The sequence below is a fragment of the Amblyomma mixtum genome, chromosome 3 (assembly GCF_055824585.1).
Source record: "Amblyomma mixtum isolate Tamu chromosome 3, ASM5582458v1, whole genome shotgun sequence".
Classification (NCBI taxonomy): Eukaryota; Metazoa; Arthropoda; class Arachnida; order Ixodida; family Ixodidae; genus Amblyomma; species Amblyomma mixtum.
The window spans coordinates 169,531,586-169,548,939 of NC_143014.1; the positions used below are offsets into that span (position 1 = coordinate 169,531,586).

At 52.8% G+C, this 17,354-nt stretch overlaps 2 protein-coding genes across 2 annotated transcripts in view; one reads left to right on the forward strand and one right to left on the reverse strand.

The window, feature by feature from the left end:
• LOC149352670 (phosphoenolpyruvate carboxykinase, cytosolic [GTP]-like) overlaps positions 1–17,354 on the reverse strand; it is a 61,352-nt gene that overhangs the window by 24,428 nt on the left and 19,570 nt on the right. The gene's annotated exons all lie outside the window — the stretch shown is intronic.
• Positions 2,026–17,354, forward strand: part of Prosbeta5 (Proteasome beta5 subunit) — a 51,959-nt gene continuing 36,630 nt past the window's right edge. The window contains exon 1 of the mRNA XM_089581887.1: positions 2,026–2,157. The gene's annotated coding sequence lies outside the window, so the exon portion shown is untranslated. The remainder of the gene's footprint in view (positions 2,158–17,354) is intronic.

Here is a 17,354-nt window from a genome sequence, read left to right on the forward strand (position 1 = left end):
CGGGACGTAGGCGAGAGCCCGGATTATGAAACTTGCCGCTCGCGTCGAGTAAACAGAGGCAGGACTGCTCGACGCGCGAAACAGAAACCTCAAGATGCAAGCCGACAGAAGAAATGAGTACCTCTCCCAACGCAACGAGCGCCTGGTACGGCACAATAATAAAACGTACGATACAATAATAGAGAGTAATCACAAAACAACGCGAAAACCAGCTCGCAAATGCATTCGCTAGGACGACATGGAAGTCCGGGCATAAAACTCCCGCTGCGGGCATAGCGTAAGAGCAGACCGACATTGCGTCACGTAGCGACAGCGGCGCAGCCGGCGCCCCTGCGCTCTAGCGACACAGCTGCACTGCACGACAGTGCCGCTCGGCAGCGAAGCACGCGCACCCGGCGACGCTCGGTGGCGCAGACGACTCCCAGAATCGTAGCTTCGCCCATTTACACCCTTCCCTCTCCCTCTCTCTCCACCCTGCATGTTGCGCCTGAAGCCTGGGCGTCGGCACATGCAAGCTTTCTTTAGGACTGAGTAAAAGACGCGGTAGGACTGTCTGGCGTGCTGTATATAAAAGCAAGTGACAGGTGGCTAGCACCTGGTTCACTTTCGCATCAAGCAGGCTTTTTTTTTTTTTAAAGCAGTGTTTCCTGTCTCAGGACATAAAAGCAGGGCGCTCATATGAGTGAAAAAGAAAAAGGGTTCCTGATGTAATAAAGTCCACAACAGACCAATGCTCCCCAAAGAGGATTTACCTAACGACACCAAGGAAAGCTTCTACGAATAAACTGGCAGCCCCACCAGGGTAAACTGGACAAACGCAGCGTAAATGAGGTTTAGGTTTGGCTTGGTTTATGGGGTTTAACGTCCCAAAGCGACTAAGGCTATGAGAGACGCCGTAGTGGAGGGCTCCGGAAATTTCGACCCACCTGGGGTTCTTTAACGTGCACTGACATCGCACAGTTTTAATACTGCGACTGCATGCAGGCGCTGAAGTACAGCCGATACGCCCTGCATTCCAGGGTGAACCCACGTGTGAGTATATACTGACACGCGGGCCATCGCCCGATATTGGACGTTGTCGTCGTTCAACTCCCGGGGGCTTGTTCGCACTCACGAAAGCCCGCAGCTGCAACTCTGCGCGCGACGTCACCCAGTCGTTCGCATCGAAAATAACTCACGCCGGACAGGGACTGAGTGCGCAGTCTGGCGGGCGAAAGCACGTTCCGACATTGTAGAACGGCGGCACCGTTCAACGGCCAGAGGGACTTATGCGTGACAATAGTAATGCTAGTTTCCGGTCAAAGCACTCGAGCGCAACCCAGCATCTCGCGGAGCGGTGACCAACCCGGAACGCGGGTTTAATCAAAAACATAACGATCGCTTCTTCAGCACTCTGAAGAAGTAGGAGTGCGTCGATTACAGTCCGTGATGTGGATATAACAATTAGGAGCAGTTTATAGCAGACAAAAGAAAATGGCCTCGGATCGGCGCCGAAATGAAAGCAAAGCGGCCCACTACATGGCGACACCACGACGAAATGCTCAATAAAGCGACGCCGCTACAACAAATTTCGCGTATGCGTGCAAGCGCGCCTGCGTAGCAGAGAGGCTCTTATCACACAAAAGCTTTCTTACAAAGAGAGAGCAAAGAGGAACAGATAAAATGAAAAAACAAAAAAAGTGAGCTGCTTGGCCAGTTGGTGCGCCGCTGAGACTTGAAGGAACCAGTGGTAATACACGCTTGTTACCTCTGGCTGCTTGAAGTCTGAAACGAAACGGAATTTAGGACCCCTCTGTACCAGCCATGGCATTGATCGAATCACAGGACGCTGCTCGTAGCACCGGCGCGGTCTTTTCCTGTACGACATACTGCACGACCAGTGGCTGCGGCGGCAACGGAGCTATCCCGTCTCGAAGCGAAAGCCATCGCGGCCGTAAAACCGCGCCTCCGAGAGCTACAGCTGGCACGGGTTCCCACTCGCACGCGAAGAGAACCAGCTTCACGCAAGGGCAAGGAAACAAGGGAGATTCCTTCTCCGCTTCGCGCCGGTTAGAACGAGCAGTCGCGAGAGGGAACAGCGGTGTACAGGAACTCGCTCCTTTCACTCAAGCTTGGCTACTGCGGCACTTCCGCGCAATCACGCAGTTCTCAACGCACGTGAGTAACACTTCAACTCCAATTTTGCCATGGGAGAATAGAGTATCACTATGTGCAACCTCCCCCCTTGTGAATATGGCGTGCAAGAAACGCACGATTGTGCGGCCGTGAAACTAACGATGCCGCTCATTCGATTTGCCTCATAACCGAATAGGCAGGAATAGACGACATTCCCGTAACATTAATAATGAATCTATTTTGTTTAAAGTTGGGGGCCTACACGGAATGCCCGAGCAAGTTCATAACTGACAGCATGATATATAAGCTCTTCTGGTTCTGGGTCTTAGAAGCGTGCAGAAAACTTCCGATATTTTGTTAAACTTCGCGGGAAAATGCAAAAAAAAAAAAGAAAGTAATCGCGTCAACCAATGGACGGATTTCCGTCAGTAATGTGACGCTTTAAAACTATTCCTTTGTCTTCAACTACCATTTGTGCCTGTTTGAGGTTTCTGTCTTAAATGGGCAATAAATGTTGCGGGGAACGCGATGAAATTCCACACGGTGAACCGCTGTCAGACGACCTCAACGACTTTGGATTGTTGGCTCCAACGATTTTTATTACGATGGAAATACAGCTCACACGGACGCCAGCGAGGAAACAAAGACGAACGCTTTAATGAGCTGCGTTCGTCTTTGTCCCTTCAGCGCTGCCTGCTGCGTTCACCACAACACCTTGCGAGTTATTCGGCGACGCAAAGCCTCCCTGGGCTAAGACTCGAAATACCGCACGCGTCTCTTTTAGAGCTCAAAACGATGGAAGTTCTCAGGACTGCAGTGCCATAGGCTCCATGAAGTCACCGCCATAACATTCACAAGTTCCACTTTTGGCTCAAGTGGCAAGTACCAAGACCCCCCCCCCCAGAGCTGAACAAACTCGTTGGCAAAGCGAGAGCCGCTGCAGTCTCAGCCTTGCGATTCCTCAGAACGGCGTCAAAGTTCAGGCGGTATCCAGTTTCCAGTTCATTCATTCTTAAAGGGAAAATGAAATGTTTTTTTTTTTTTTGACAATTCGAGGTTATTCGAGAATTCGAATCTATGAAGCTAGTAATGTGTGCAAAGTAGTTTTGCGCTAGCATTTAAAATGGCGACGCAATCACCGATTAAAACCACGACGCATTTCAGGCTTCTCCTCACTGCGCTGAATAACTGCAGGGAAACTCGTGGTGACGTCAAAACTGGCGAAATTTCAGATTTCCCCTGCCTTCGTCTACATGCTGCCATGAGTCTTCCGATGTCGCCAAGCAATGCTTCATGATCTTCACCTTCGACGCTATTCTTTTTCATCCTTGAAACAACCGCTTCTTCGCTGGAAACTTCGCCTCGCCGTGCGTGACGTCATCACTGGGGCCTCTGCCTGTCGCTGTGCACAGCAGAAAAGCCTGAACGCCGATGCCCCTTTAGTCGGCGATTACATCATGTGGGAATCCTGGCTTTCTGCCGTTGCCTCTGCGCGGCTGTGCCGGCTTCCCGCGTTGTTTCTCCTCTTTCCCTTGCTCCCGCCTCAGGCGGTGGAGAGGCGGCTAGGTGACTAATCACTGTCATTTGGCCACAGCTCCGCCCCGGCTCCCCAACGGCCTTTGCAATTGGCGCCTTTTGGCGGGAATTCGGGACCCGCTTTCGGCGGCCGCGCACCGCGCGACCGTCCGAGCGGGGCCCAGAGAACCCACAATCACCATTTCAAATCCTAGCGCAAAAAGATTTCGCATGCTTTACTTGCAAGTTTCAAGCAGTCGGCTCGGCTAAAATCATCGAATTTTAGCTCAGGGTGATTTTCTTGCGATCTGTGGAACCTGAAGTCTCCGTGCTTCTTTCTTGCCCGTAACACAAGTGAGCCAAATACTTAAAGAAGAAAAGAAACGAAACTTGGAATCGCATGATCAGATAGGTGCGAGGTTAATGAGAAAGGCAACGAAGCTGCACAAGCCTTCACGCTCTACCGGCAGCACGTGTGAGAACCGTACGCTACTTTTTGCGAGCGTTGATTTGAATGGGAGGTGAATGGGCGGTTAGAGGCAATGCATTCGAAGGTTGGTCCCTAAAGCCTTCCCAATGATGAGGCGGAGGCCGCACGCGAACCTGAAGGAGTATCTGCGCGAAAAGCTGCCGCTAGCATTTTCCGCTGCGCCGTGATCGGTGGCGTCGTCGTCGCTCCAATCATCCATTTCGGGCAGCGAAGGTAACCACTCTTGTGCAAGCATTCAGTGTTACATGCGGAGCGTTTCGCACGCACTGAAGGTGGGGCAAGTTTGCTCGCCTCTAGAAACGAAAGGTACACGAAGTCCGAAGCGAAATCTAAACTTCGCGGTTTCAAGCGAATCCAACAAGAAGCTGCTCATTGTTGCCGCTTTCCACCGAACATTCAGTGCGAACGAGGCCTAAGCACACACGCCCCAGGGGCCCGGTCGCCGCACAGCGCTTCGCAGCTGTACACGAGATCGCCGGTTCGGTAACCGGTCGCGACAGCCGCGCTGCGGCAAGAATTCGAAAGCGCCTACGCACCGGGATACCAGTGCTCGAAAAGCCGAACTCCAGGTGCTAGAAGTTAATGTGGACACCGCTTACGGCTATCCTGAAAGCTTTCGGAGGTAAATTATTGTTCTTGGCTTTACGGTAAGATATGACCGGTGTGACTGCAGTTGGGTTGCTAGCAAGGCTATGTCTTAAAGGCTCGACGAGAAGCGGTCCAAGCGCAGGCAACCTGTGCAGCAGTGTCGTTCGCCCTCGACGAACTCGCCTACGTATGCGCTCCCCTGCTGTCGCTTCAGGCGCTAATCTAGGTACTTTTAATATGAAGCCAGCGGCCTGACAGTGATTGCTGATTACTGAACGGAACTAAGGCAGCCCGAGTACCGACCACAAGGCGGTTTATTTTCAGAAGATGGCAGCGGAGAATACACGCGGCCGCACCGATCTCAACTCTTCCCAGCAAAGCGCGACACCAAATTACTGTGCCAGGGAGAGGGAATCTGTTGCTCTCGGGTGCAAAGCGTTCGTAAATATTTGTTTTTTTTTTTTTTTTCAAAATCTGCGCGCTATAATGCCGAGGACGGAAAAGAGAAGAAATAGATCAGGCGGCTCGAAATGAGTGTCATTTAATCTATGAGCGGTGTTTTGAACCCTAAACATGCCGCCACTGCGCACTAAAGCGTTGACTAAGCGCGCCGGCAGGGGTGGACAGGCAGTGGCCCGCGCCGCAATCGTTTTCATGTCCGTCAACTGTCACGCACCTGCCATCAGGCGTTCCCATGTCGGCCCTGGGAGGGCGCGTGAACCTCGCCAGAGCCGACATGTTTTCATATCACAGCGTCCACAACAGCGCAGAAAAGAGCAACAGCCTCCCTTCTTTTCATGCTTAATTTCGCGCTCCTGACCTCACTGGAAATTAAAGCAGCCAGAGAGTGATGTCGCCACGGTGTCGTGTTTTCAGACGTGCTTTTTTTAAACGACAATTTCAGGGACCTCCCGGGTATACATGACAGCAACAAAAAAGAAAAAAGAAGACAACAGTCGCTGGCCTGCGGGGTTTCTCGCGCTTTCTTCAAATCACGTGAAACGTGTTTCGGATAAAACGACTCTTCCGAAAATTCGCTCTTTGTTGTTTTTTGTAACGACATGTCTTCTAAAGTGAAACTTTCACGTACCCGAGGCAGTTCGCAAATAAACCAATCACAACAAAGATGTGAAATAGTACTATTCTAGTCACCCCTACAATGCTCCTACGCGTGCCAAATACACCGCTCGCGTTACTGGTCCGCAAAATGTACGAGTTAAATCTTAATTTAGTCCCATGAGACAAACAAAATGCCCTTTGCCACGCTTCAACTTTCACCCGTGCAGAAGCTAATGTAGACATTTACCCCGCGCAGACAGGTCCACTCAACATGTGAGCACCAATCAACAGCGCTGCATCCGGCATCCCGCCACCTTCCCCTCTTCCCCCAGATCCGTTCCTGTCCCATGTTTCCGAGAAACAGGCTTTGCGTAAGCGAACACGCGCTCTAATTCCTCCGTGTTCGTACCCTCTCCCCCGGAGTCTCACTCGGGAGGAGGAGGTATCTGTGCGCCAGATTCGGGCAGGAGCGGCTCTGACTCCTTCTGTGCGTCATCGGTGGCGTGACAAACGTTTCGAAGTGACTGACAAGTGTCCCCATTGTGGTGCTGCGCCAGACCAGCGTGACGAAAAGCACTTACTGTGGGCTTTCCCGGCCACAGTCTCCGTGAGACGACGCTTCCTAAGGAAGGTAGGCCTGCGGTGGGACGTAGCAGGCGGCTATCGCAAGTGGACACATGATAGTCGTTTTATCGAGAACTTTTGCCACTTTTTAAGCGAGACTTGTTTACACTCCTAACTTGCTCCCTCTTTTTCATTATGCCTAATGGCAAACATCGCGAATTAAAAAAAAAACAGCGCTAAGACAGATTCAAGTTGTATAGCAGTTCTCGGAGCGCGTAGGAATACTCTCGTAAGCACCGTGGTACAAAGGAAATCCCTAGGTAGGCGGCCGGCCGCAAACCGCCAGCCGCAACGTTGTAAAGTGTAATTAAATAGGCACCGCAACATCCACGGCCACGGCTCCAGGTAAAGTTTTAGGCTGAATTAGCCGCGAAAAAGACAACAAACATTATTCCCACGTTCTCGGAATCCTCCACACAGCGCGGGACCAAACGCGCCATAGCCGCGCAAACTTGGTGCTCGCTGCAGAGTCCGCTCGTGACGTGAGCCGCTCGTAGGGACAACCGCTTGCACAGTAATGCAGAAAGTTGGGCGAGTTGGTAATACATGTTGAACTTAACAAAGCGCAATAAAAAGACAGGGACAAGAAGAAGAAGAAGCACGCAGGACAAACGCAGGTCAAGCGTTTGTCCTGCGTGCTTCTTCTTCTTTTTGTCCCTGTCTTTTTATTGCGCTTTGTTAAGTTCAACATGAAAAACGCTTGCACAGTGTTACGAGAGAAGACGCGGTGCAATATGCGCAGCTGCAGAACCCCCGTATATCGTCAAGTGATTCACTGAAGCGGTGCGGCATGACCGCGACAGTTCCGCAGATGGCCAGCCGAACGGGAACTGCATCCGCCCGCGGGTGATGTCAGTGTGTCGTACAGCAGACGCGGTGCCACGACGAATAGAGGCGGAACAAGAGGTGGAAATCGGGAGTGCGTGCTCACGTGCGGAGCTAATAATGCCGAGGTGTGAGCACGCGGCAGGTCGCGACTTCCGCAAACCCTCATTACGCCGGCACAGCTGGCTCACAGCCAACATAAACGTTTTCTTTCCGAAGCGATGGTGCAGGTGGAAGTTGTGTTACCTCCTCAGCAGCAAAAAGTGCTCGATGGTTTCAGCCGCAGTACCAAACTCATCGAGGCGCTGCCAAAGAATACGGCGTCCTTCAGCCATTACTCCGGTGGAGCGGTGTTGGGACAGGGAAAAAGGCAATCGGCTGACAGGGCGACGCAACTGCCTGCAACGCCACCAACCCGCGAGGCATGTTGCACAAACCGCCGGAGAAACAGCGAGAGCGACACAGACACGGAAAACCACGCGTACGCGGCAGGTGCCTTGCAAAGACGACTCATGGCCAAGGCCCTGTTGCCGGGAGGAGGCGTACCGCGATTGCGAAGATCGGAGAGAAAAAGCGGCTACTGAAAAGGCTCTTACAGGAAACTCAGACCCGTGCAAGACGGCCCAAGTGGTGCCCGCAAACCACTGGCTGGGAGACACACACGGAGGGTACAGATTAATTCCGACCACTCGCACCGAAATACTGAAGCACGGACGTTTCCTAAAGCGCGCCATATGCGGTCCACTTGGGATACAATAGGCGCTGCCCTGTACGATACGGGACCAACCCTGGTGGCCATGGAATTTTTCTACAAAGACGCACTTTTCTAAAAACTGCAGAGGGTCGATGTCTAAATTCAGGGGCGCCAAGATCACACGGAGACAGCACCAGTCGGGCAAGCAGGGAATTCCGACAAATAAGTTTAAGCTGCCCACCACTTCTGATACATTTTCCTTTGTCTCTCCTCAAGCGATAGTCGAGTCCGGATATGCCGAACAATTGCTCATATCGATGAGTCGGAACGTCCCTTTCAAAATTCCATGCAGAAGTGCCGCACTATTGTTCGCGTTCATCGAACTCGAGTTGAGCAGAACATCTGATATATCGAACGGCGCTCCACGCCCCTACAAGTGCAGCTTCTCCTAACGGCGCTCTTCGATCATTCTTCGCGCATGCGGAGAGTGATCGACTGCGCGATCTTGGGCACCTGCTGGCAGCGCTAGCGCTGTGAGACCGCAAGACAAAGTGAACGTGGGTGTGTTTCAGGGTGGCCTTCGGTCTCCTGTACTCATTTCCCACGCTACATTGCGGTGATGCGGTGAAGCCAACCTAATTTGATAATGCCTATAGCGGTGGCCCTCACCTGGCGAGCTTCGCTGCCCCTATTTATGGTGTACTTTTAACATGATTACGACCAAGGGCGTCCGCAGAATTTTTTGCAGGGGGGGGCCCCGTTGGTGCCCCGGGGGGGGGGGGGGGGGGGGGGGTATGTTCGTAGCAGAAAGGCGCTATTTGCGGAGTAAATTTATTTATTTATATATAAAAAAAAATTAAACAAAATGCACACATGAAAGAAAAATTACAAACAGCAAATTAAAGCGCGGCTAGGAGAGGTACATTGGAGTTTATCAACGAAGAAACAACTAAAATTAATAAAAATGCAAAAAGATGCTATATCACTTCGTGGAGAAGAGTGCTCAGTCTTGCTGCATACGGGTTCTCGACTCACCCGGATTGATGACCAGCACACAGCACAACATGTTCACAAACACGCAACTACAGTCACTCAGTCAGTCTTCCTTGAACAGCAACTGTAGGCGCCTCGGATTTTTCTGGGCGAATTGCGTAATTACACGTGTGATAAATTCACTTCTGTGCTTCATTACACGCTCTCGGTGCACACTCATCATACACATTGATTGGAAAAACTGTTGAACGCGTACGTTGAAAACAAAAGATGACTATATATACAACGAAAACTTATTTACAAGATAAATGCACGCTCGCAGCTTCATACACCTCGCTCCATCTTGCTTGCGCATCCGCACAGTCGAGCAACCGCACACACACTGCTCTCCGCTCGTCGTTTTCTCGTCCGCTGTCTTGGTTGTTCTCAGCTTCGCTGACAACCGGCCACTAAAAACACCCAAGCACAAACACAGAGGCGCGCACACGTGCAAGGGCTTACTTGCCGCAGTATCCCCGAATGCGCACTTTGGGGGTGAAAGGAACGCCGCGCAACTTCCGAGGGGAAGGGACACTCGCCACTCCAGTCGGAAAATTTGTTTTTGTGTTTTTATGGGGTTCAGAGCCCCAAAACGACTCAGGCTATGAGGGATGGAGTAGTACAGAGTTCCGGGTAATGTCGACCACCTGGGCTCTTTACCATGCACTGACACGCACAGTACATGGGCGCTGTTGTGATTTGAGGCCCAGCCAGAGGTGACAGGCGAGCCAGGCAGGCGCCATCGGGCTGCGTTGACCAAAGGCGCTGGTTTTCGCAGAAGACGCAAAGAACGCTGGTGTGGGGGCGCCTCGGGAGACTGCGTCGCCGTGAACAAAAGCAGCTAATCCCCTTTGCCAGAGATTCTGAAAGCGGCGCTTCTACCGAACTGCGCTACCCGTGGATCGGAGGAGACAGCGAGCGGCGGCGGCGCCAACTCATCGCCCGCTTGCCCCTGAGCAGCCCGACAAAGCGGGGGTGGACACGGCTGATTTTACCTTCCCTCCTTAAAAATTCATCGGTGACCGGCGTAACGATAGGCGAAAACAAGATGCCCCGTGCACTGTCTGCCTCCGTGTCGCTATCTCTCTAGAGATCAAAGAAACAGACACCCATCTCAAGGCGGCTCGAAACACATGCTCGCCGGTGCCGCTGTATGTCTGGAACAGGTCGCCCTTCAGTAGAGCTAACGATGGCGTGGTTTGAAAACGGCGGAACGACGCACGCCCGGACGCGGCATTTCGCAGATGTGACCATGCGGGGCTGCTTTTACCCTTTTGACTGAGCGCACCACCGCCCCTGGCGTGCGGCCATCACTCACGGTTCGAGTGAGTGATTTTCCAGGGGGGTGCAGCCGCCCCCCCTTGCCCCCCCCCTCCGGACGCCCATGATTACGACAGGCAGTGGCCACTTCCCAAGCAACGCCCGCTGGGGCTTCGATGCGAAGCAGGTCAGGCCTAGCGACTCCAGCGAGCCGTGCGCTGCCAGCACATCGCTGCAGGAAGCGCGTCACCAGCGTAGGTGCAATGTATTCTTGCTTCTAGGCTGCAGATAAGGGTATCCATTGCCATTTATATATATCGAATTATTAATATATCGAACTATTTATGTGATCATTTTCGAGTTATATATATCCGGGTTAGACTATTTTGCTACATCCAGTGCTCCAAAGGACGAGCAACCAACATCCTTAGTTGTTCTTCCAAGCCAATCTTCCAACCATCATTTGGTTTACGTGTAATCTTTAATAACGCAGAGGCAATTCCTAACATTCATGTCGTGATGTCAACACTAAATAATCCCTTCACCACTTCCCATTGGTGGAGTGTTAACGTAACGAAGCAACACGCGGGACGCCGTAGTGGTCTCCGGCCATTTGGGTTTAACGTGCATCGACATCTCACAGAGCACGGGCGTTTTCGCCTCTCTTGAAATGCGGCCCACCGCAGCCGGGGCTCGAACCCTCAACCTTGTGTTCAGCAGCAAAACGCCACAGCCTACGAGCCACCGCAGCCGCGCGCCATCCGTTTGAAGGTATGAATTACAGCGAGGCAACGGATATGAAACGGACGCCACGGCCCGAGGGGCTCAAAAAAATGAAGCCTTGTTAATCGGAAACAGACCTAACGTGAACTCACAAGAAGTTACGTTGTGTGCTTAAAAACCCATCATCGGTGGCGTAAAAAAACTGCCAGCAACTGACAGGTGGCCTCACTGTGGCGCTGTACCAGACATTTGTGATGTGCGGCACTTGTTGTGGACGAGCCCAGCAATGGCTCCTACTAGAAAACGGCTCCTTAGGAAGACGGGCCTGTGATTATGAGAAGCGGATAATAGACAATCACAACAGCGGCAACCACTGCGACTACCTCAGCGAAACTGGACTTCACTCCTTTTAACGTTATATCTCCTGCATTCCATTCCCCCTGTCTCAACTTATGACTCATAGCACACTTCTCGAATAATAAAAAAAAAAGAAACTTATGTGATGTGTGTTTAAAGACTTCTGAAAAGTCTAAGTTTGCCTTTCCACATTGCACATTACTGAACAGAGGACGGCACTTTTGAGCGCCAGTCAAATGAAGACGAAGTGCTCCGAGTGCTGTCACGGCAGCTTTGTCAGCCCTACACATCAAAATATATTAACGGCATCTGTATCTGCTAAATCAACAATTGCCTATTACGTCATTACTCCATCACGCACAAATGCTTCGAAGCCGGCTTAACACTGGTGAAAAGGGTTCACTGGATCTCTTCACAGAGCAGATGAGTGCACCGTCACGCCGCCGGGAGGCTGGCTTCAAACTGGAATGCATTTTATCGCTATAACATCTGCGGAAAAAAAAATACGGGCGAAGATTCGGCCCAGTGGCTTTCGCTGGCTGGGCGCCCAGCCGCACTTGAATTGACTGCACCGCAGCCTCGAGACTGCACCACAACTTTGTACGCATATGTAGCAGCACGTGCAGTGCAGCTCACGCGATATAGCTTTCACGTGTTTTCTTCAAACAGCTGGCCGCTAGATTCGAAGTATGCCGCTCATGAAAAAACCAATACACGAAAAGGCGCGCCCCTAAGAAGGTTACTTGGGAAAGCTGTGCACGGTCCATGGGGCTGCTTGAACGTCCATTCACCCGTACTCGCCGAGGAAGGTCAAGCCAGCCGTATACACGTCGAGCGCGCGCCAGCATGGAGCGCAGCCAAAAGGACGCAGCTACAAAGCAACGCTGTCGCCAAACAGCGCCGCTGAGAGTAAGTACCCTTCACGCAAGCGAAGTGTCAACTCCTCGCACGGGATCCACCCAGACACATATCCAGTGATGACAGTAAGGAGTGATGCGTAATGTATCTGAGTGTTTCCTGCGATGAGTTCTAAACGAGCAGGTTTGAAGGCACCATCAAGAAATGGCGAAACAGTTTTGGTCACAGTTGCGCCAACGCGGGGGACTCGTGTAATGTACCACTGCCTTTCTGTCTGAGGCGCCCGACGATGACGTATATCTTACAGATATGCGGGTCAGAAAGCAATGTCAGGCTTCGCAAGAGCTTCGCTGCGGCGCCAGAAGTGACGACTGAACAGGCCGAGACACACTCAAGAAGCCTACATTTCTAAGATGGCACATCAGATGTTTATTTAGGGCATAGAAAGCAAGTGGCCCTCGAATAAGTGCACCCAAAAATGTGCGGGTAGTAAGCATTCTCGGCGCGCAACAATAGAAGAGATGCGCCCTACCTGTACGAAGCGGGGCCGATTGCTATGTGTACCTGCCATTATTCTAGCACTCACGGGCGTCACACGGCGCAACAAAGGCCGAAGCACGCACAACGCCCTCACCGCCAGAAAGTCGCAGCGCGCGAGCAGAGATCAGTAATTATTGGCCGCGAGAGAGGGCCCTCAAATCGCGGCTGTGTTGCGTCCAGCGCAGAGCAGGTTATCGAGAGGCGGCGCTCAATCTGCGAGCCCGGCGTGAGCGCTGCGCCGAGCGGCTATCGCCGCGTGGGCCGAGTCGTTCACGTGTCCGGTCGCCTGTTCCCACACGGAAACGCGCCAAGGCTGGCCACGCGGCCGTCTGGCCGTCTAGCAGACCCGACGATAAGCACCGCACCGTCCACGTCACCGGAGTCACCTTGCCGCCGGCCAGATAACCCCTACGGCCGCTGTTGACGGCGCCCGCGTCGGCGGCCTTGGGGAGCGTCTCCTACACCGGGGAGCTTCCTTATCGCAGCCACGCCATCGACGGACACGAAAGTCGCGCACCGCAGCGCCCCGCCGAATGAGACCAGAGACGGCACAAGTCGCGGAAAAGTTATCCGATATACGGGTGCAACTTCGCGCCTAATTGCTTGCAGCCTGATCAAAACTCGGTGCCATGCGCGTCGGGGCACACTAAGACCGGTTTTCAAGCTTGCAGCAGCTGCAACAGATTAAGTGGTACGGGGCAAATAGTGCTGCGTACAAACGTAAAACGTTGAGACGTTGGCAAAAAACACTTGGTCCCGAAATGAAAGCTGCAGTGCGAAATATAGACAAAGAAAGGAACACAAAACGACACGGATGTGCTTTTGTTCGAGTTTCTTGTTAGCGCGGCGGCAGCTTTTAGCTCTCAAGACGAACCATCTAGCGAAATCTACTTTTCAAGCGACTGGAAAAAAAAAAAAAAAGACCAACGGCAGGTAGAATGCAGCGGACTCACGACTGGACCCTTATCTCTTGTGGAAGCTGTTACCAGATAAAAGAAGTGCTCAGTTGCAGGAAAATATAATAAACGTACGCCGTGCCTGCTTGAACAATGCGTCCATGATTGCGAAAAGCTGTTTAACGGGGTAATGCCGGCAAGCCCAAACCCTCGAAAGTTGGAAGCGCAGAGCATGTCATCGCGAAGGCCATAAAAACGAACCTCGCGAGGACAGCCCTTTGTCCTCCGATATCAGCACTGTCGCGCGCGCCAGATAACGCACAAAAAAAAAAAAGGGGGGGGGGGGGGGGCAGAGGGCTGGGCATCACTCCTGGCCACGTGTATCATCGGTCGCTTCCGAAAAAAAAAAAGAAAAGGCCAAATTGCAGTGGAGTCTGGCATAAGGATATGACTGCGATAGGCGCAGACACGGCCCAGACGCCCGAAGCCCGGAAATCGCTGCCTTGTGCTACGAGACGTAATGGCACCGCGAACAAGGGCGGATCGAGGACGGCCTGGCAGCCGCACAAGGAAAACCCGAGGAATGACCGGTCACCCCTTTAACAGTACCGCGGCCCGGCCGCGAAGGTGAAAAGCACGGCGCGCACGCCCGGCCTGTCAATACCGCCGTGATATGATTGGCACGCCGTCCGACACCCTACTTTTTCCTCTCGCCTCAGCCGGCGTTTCGCAAACTACAAAGGTGGCGGCGCAACAACGGGCTGCGGAAAGCGCGCCTCACGGGAAAGGAAAAAGTTCCGCGGCTGCTAGGGCTTGCATCCACATTGAGCCCAGTGAAAGAAACAGCCCCACGCCACGTGAGAAAAGCTTCGCGCACTGTGGGTAAAAACCTGGTAGCACGCTCGCACATGCACTGATCATAAAGCTGCAGGATGCCAACGTCGTTCGCCTTTGGATTTCCCCCTCCTCTCCGACAACGGCTTGTTTGCGGAACCTGGCGGTTGCGAACTTCCGAAAAAGGAAGCACGGGCCCCACTCTCTGGGAAAACCGGGCTTACGCCAGTGCTGTACACCGGGGCGGTGACAGCTGTCACCCAGTTAGATTTTTTTTTACACGCTTTCTTCGAATCCTCAATGCCAACATCTTTCTCCTCCCAGTATAAAGTACTCTCGCTCTCCTCTACCAACCCTCCCACCGGTGATAAAATAGGCACAAGCTTTCCCCTGGCCCGGTTTACGTATAGTTAAATGCTTGAAAAATGGGTGTTTAAACCAAGCTAGAGTAGATGAAAATACCTTGTGCCATGGCGCTTTTTGGCCGCAGATGTCCTTAACTGTTTTCACACTGCCACGGACCACACGGTGCAGAAGTTCTCAGGCCACGGTATTTGTTTCTGGGCCCCGCAATGCGCTCGTACAACGTACCCAGCGCTCCGAATCTGAGGTGTGTGAGGACGAAGAGTTTCCTCCACAGCATTGAAGTGCCAGCGGTAACGGGAAAGCGAAAGTGGCAAATGGGACGGACGCTCCCGTTTGCTGCCGTTCTCCCATCGTGAATGTACCATCAGGGACAAAGTTTCCACAACGCATGAGCAGCAACTGGTACTGATATACTTACTGTTGGCCGTGTTGGCTTGGCCGTGCGGTAGACTTCACGGCCCAACCGTTAAATAGGGCACAGCCACCACCACCATCACCGGCGGCCAGAGACTGATCGCTGCGCATGGCTTGCGCAGCCATGCGCAAGATTGTTTTCCACGTGCTCTGGAAGGCCTTTCTCCCAGACAATACACCAACTAGCCCAACTTTCAGTCGTGCTACTACTACTAGCACTCCACCGTCGGATACAACTCAAGAACGAAGAGGCAGATCCCCCTCAAAGGAGGCCCTCCAGTCAATGGCGTCAACCGGTTTTCATGACTCCGCGGTTGATACGATTAGGCCGCGGTTATTCTCCATTCATCTGTCATCCTCTGTGCCTTCACGCTACAGTGGGATACAACTCTAGAACGAAGCGGATTTTTCCCATCAAAGGAACCCCTTCAAGCCAATGGCGTCGGCCGATTCTAATGAACCTTTTAACAAGACAATGCAGGGAGGGGCTAACCCCGATTTATGGAGGGAGGAAACTATCCCCTTTCATCTGCCACTCCCTCTATTGTTATGCTAGCAGGCCGACACCATTGGCTGGAAGGGGGTCCTTTTGACAGAGAAAAGCTGCTCCTTTCTTGAGTTGTATCTGACTACAGCAGGCCCAAGGGGATCGGTCAAGGGGGAGAATCGGTCGACGCCATTGGCTGGAAGGGGGTCCTTTGACAGAGAAAAGCTGCTCCTTTCTTGAGTTGTATCTGACTACAGCAGGCCCAAGGGGATCGGTCAAGGGGGAGAATCGGTCGACGCCATTGGCTGGAAGGGGGTCCTTTGACAGAGAAAAGCTGCTCCTTTCTTGAGTTGTATCTGACTACAGCAGGCCCAAGGGGATCGGTCAAGGGGGAGAATCGGTCGACGCCATTGGCTGGAAGGGGGTCCTTTGACAGAGAAAAGCTGCTCCTTTCTTGAGTTGTATCTGACTACAGCAGGCCCAAGGGGATCGGTCAAGGGGGAGAATCGGTCGACGCCATTGGCTGGAAGGGCTCCTTCGAGGAGCATTTGCCCCTTCGTTCTTGCGTTGTATTCGACCAGAATGCCTGAACGGTGTTCTGGGGCCGTATTCTACAAGCTGTCCATTTTTCATTGTCCATTCTGTCCTCTGTCATTGGTCACTCAGATATACCCGCGGCTTTCAAGCGTCTCTCGGAAGCGACTTGGCCATCGGGTGGTTGGCGATCAGACCGCACCCTTGGCTGCGATATGCAGCCAATTGGTGAGGTGCATCACAACGCTCTGTCAACAGCAGACGACCGGAAATGACCATTCGCCACGATATGCAGCCAATGGTGACGTCCGGTCGCGAAGCACCCGATGGCCGGGTCGCTTCCGAGAGACGCTTGAAAGCCGCGGGTATATGGACCAACGACAGAGGACCAAATGGATGCGAAATAGACAATGAAAAATGGACAGCTTGTGGAATACGGCCCCTGGTAACTTTCGAAAAGGGCGGCGGTAGGGCGCTTGTCTAGCGCGAACGAGTGGAGTGGCGTCCACCGCAAATGGAGCACAGAGTGCCGGGCAGCACAACGCGCCGACCACTCCACCCCCAATGGACATGTCGACCAGCGTGGCTGCGGCACGAGGGGCCAGGCGGCGGGCGGATAAGCACAGAGCGGCACTGCCTATCAATGGAAATTATAGCAGGGAGAGAGATCCCCGCTTCGCTAGCGGCGGAAATACGAGCCCCAGTTTCGGCCCTGCGGAAGCAGCGGAGATAAGCCTCCCGCCAAACATCCGCCGAACGCGATGCTGAATGCTGAATCGAAAGTAATGCGGCCGCAACTTTAATTCACTTCCGGTCGCATGACAGCAGTGCCTTCAAAAAACTCTGGTAGTACGCTCTCTCCCTGTATGTGTCACTATTTTACAATGGCGGTGCTCTATACGCGCAACACGGATAGTGGCACGTGTGATCCAAGTGTAACAGCAAATTACACCTGAACCACCTTGTGTAGCCAATGACGCCGAGAACGCGGGTGCAAACCGAAGTTGAAGGAAACTAATGCAGCAGCAGCCTTTCTAAAGGGGGCGCGCCTTCGTGACTGACCCGACAAACGACGCACAAGCAACGCCCAAGACTCTCGCGCGAATAGTAACGCGTAAGGTGCAAAGGATTTGAATGAGCAAA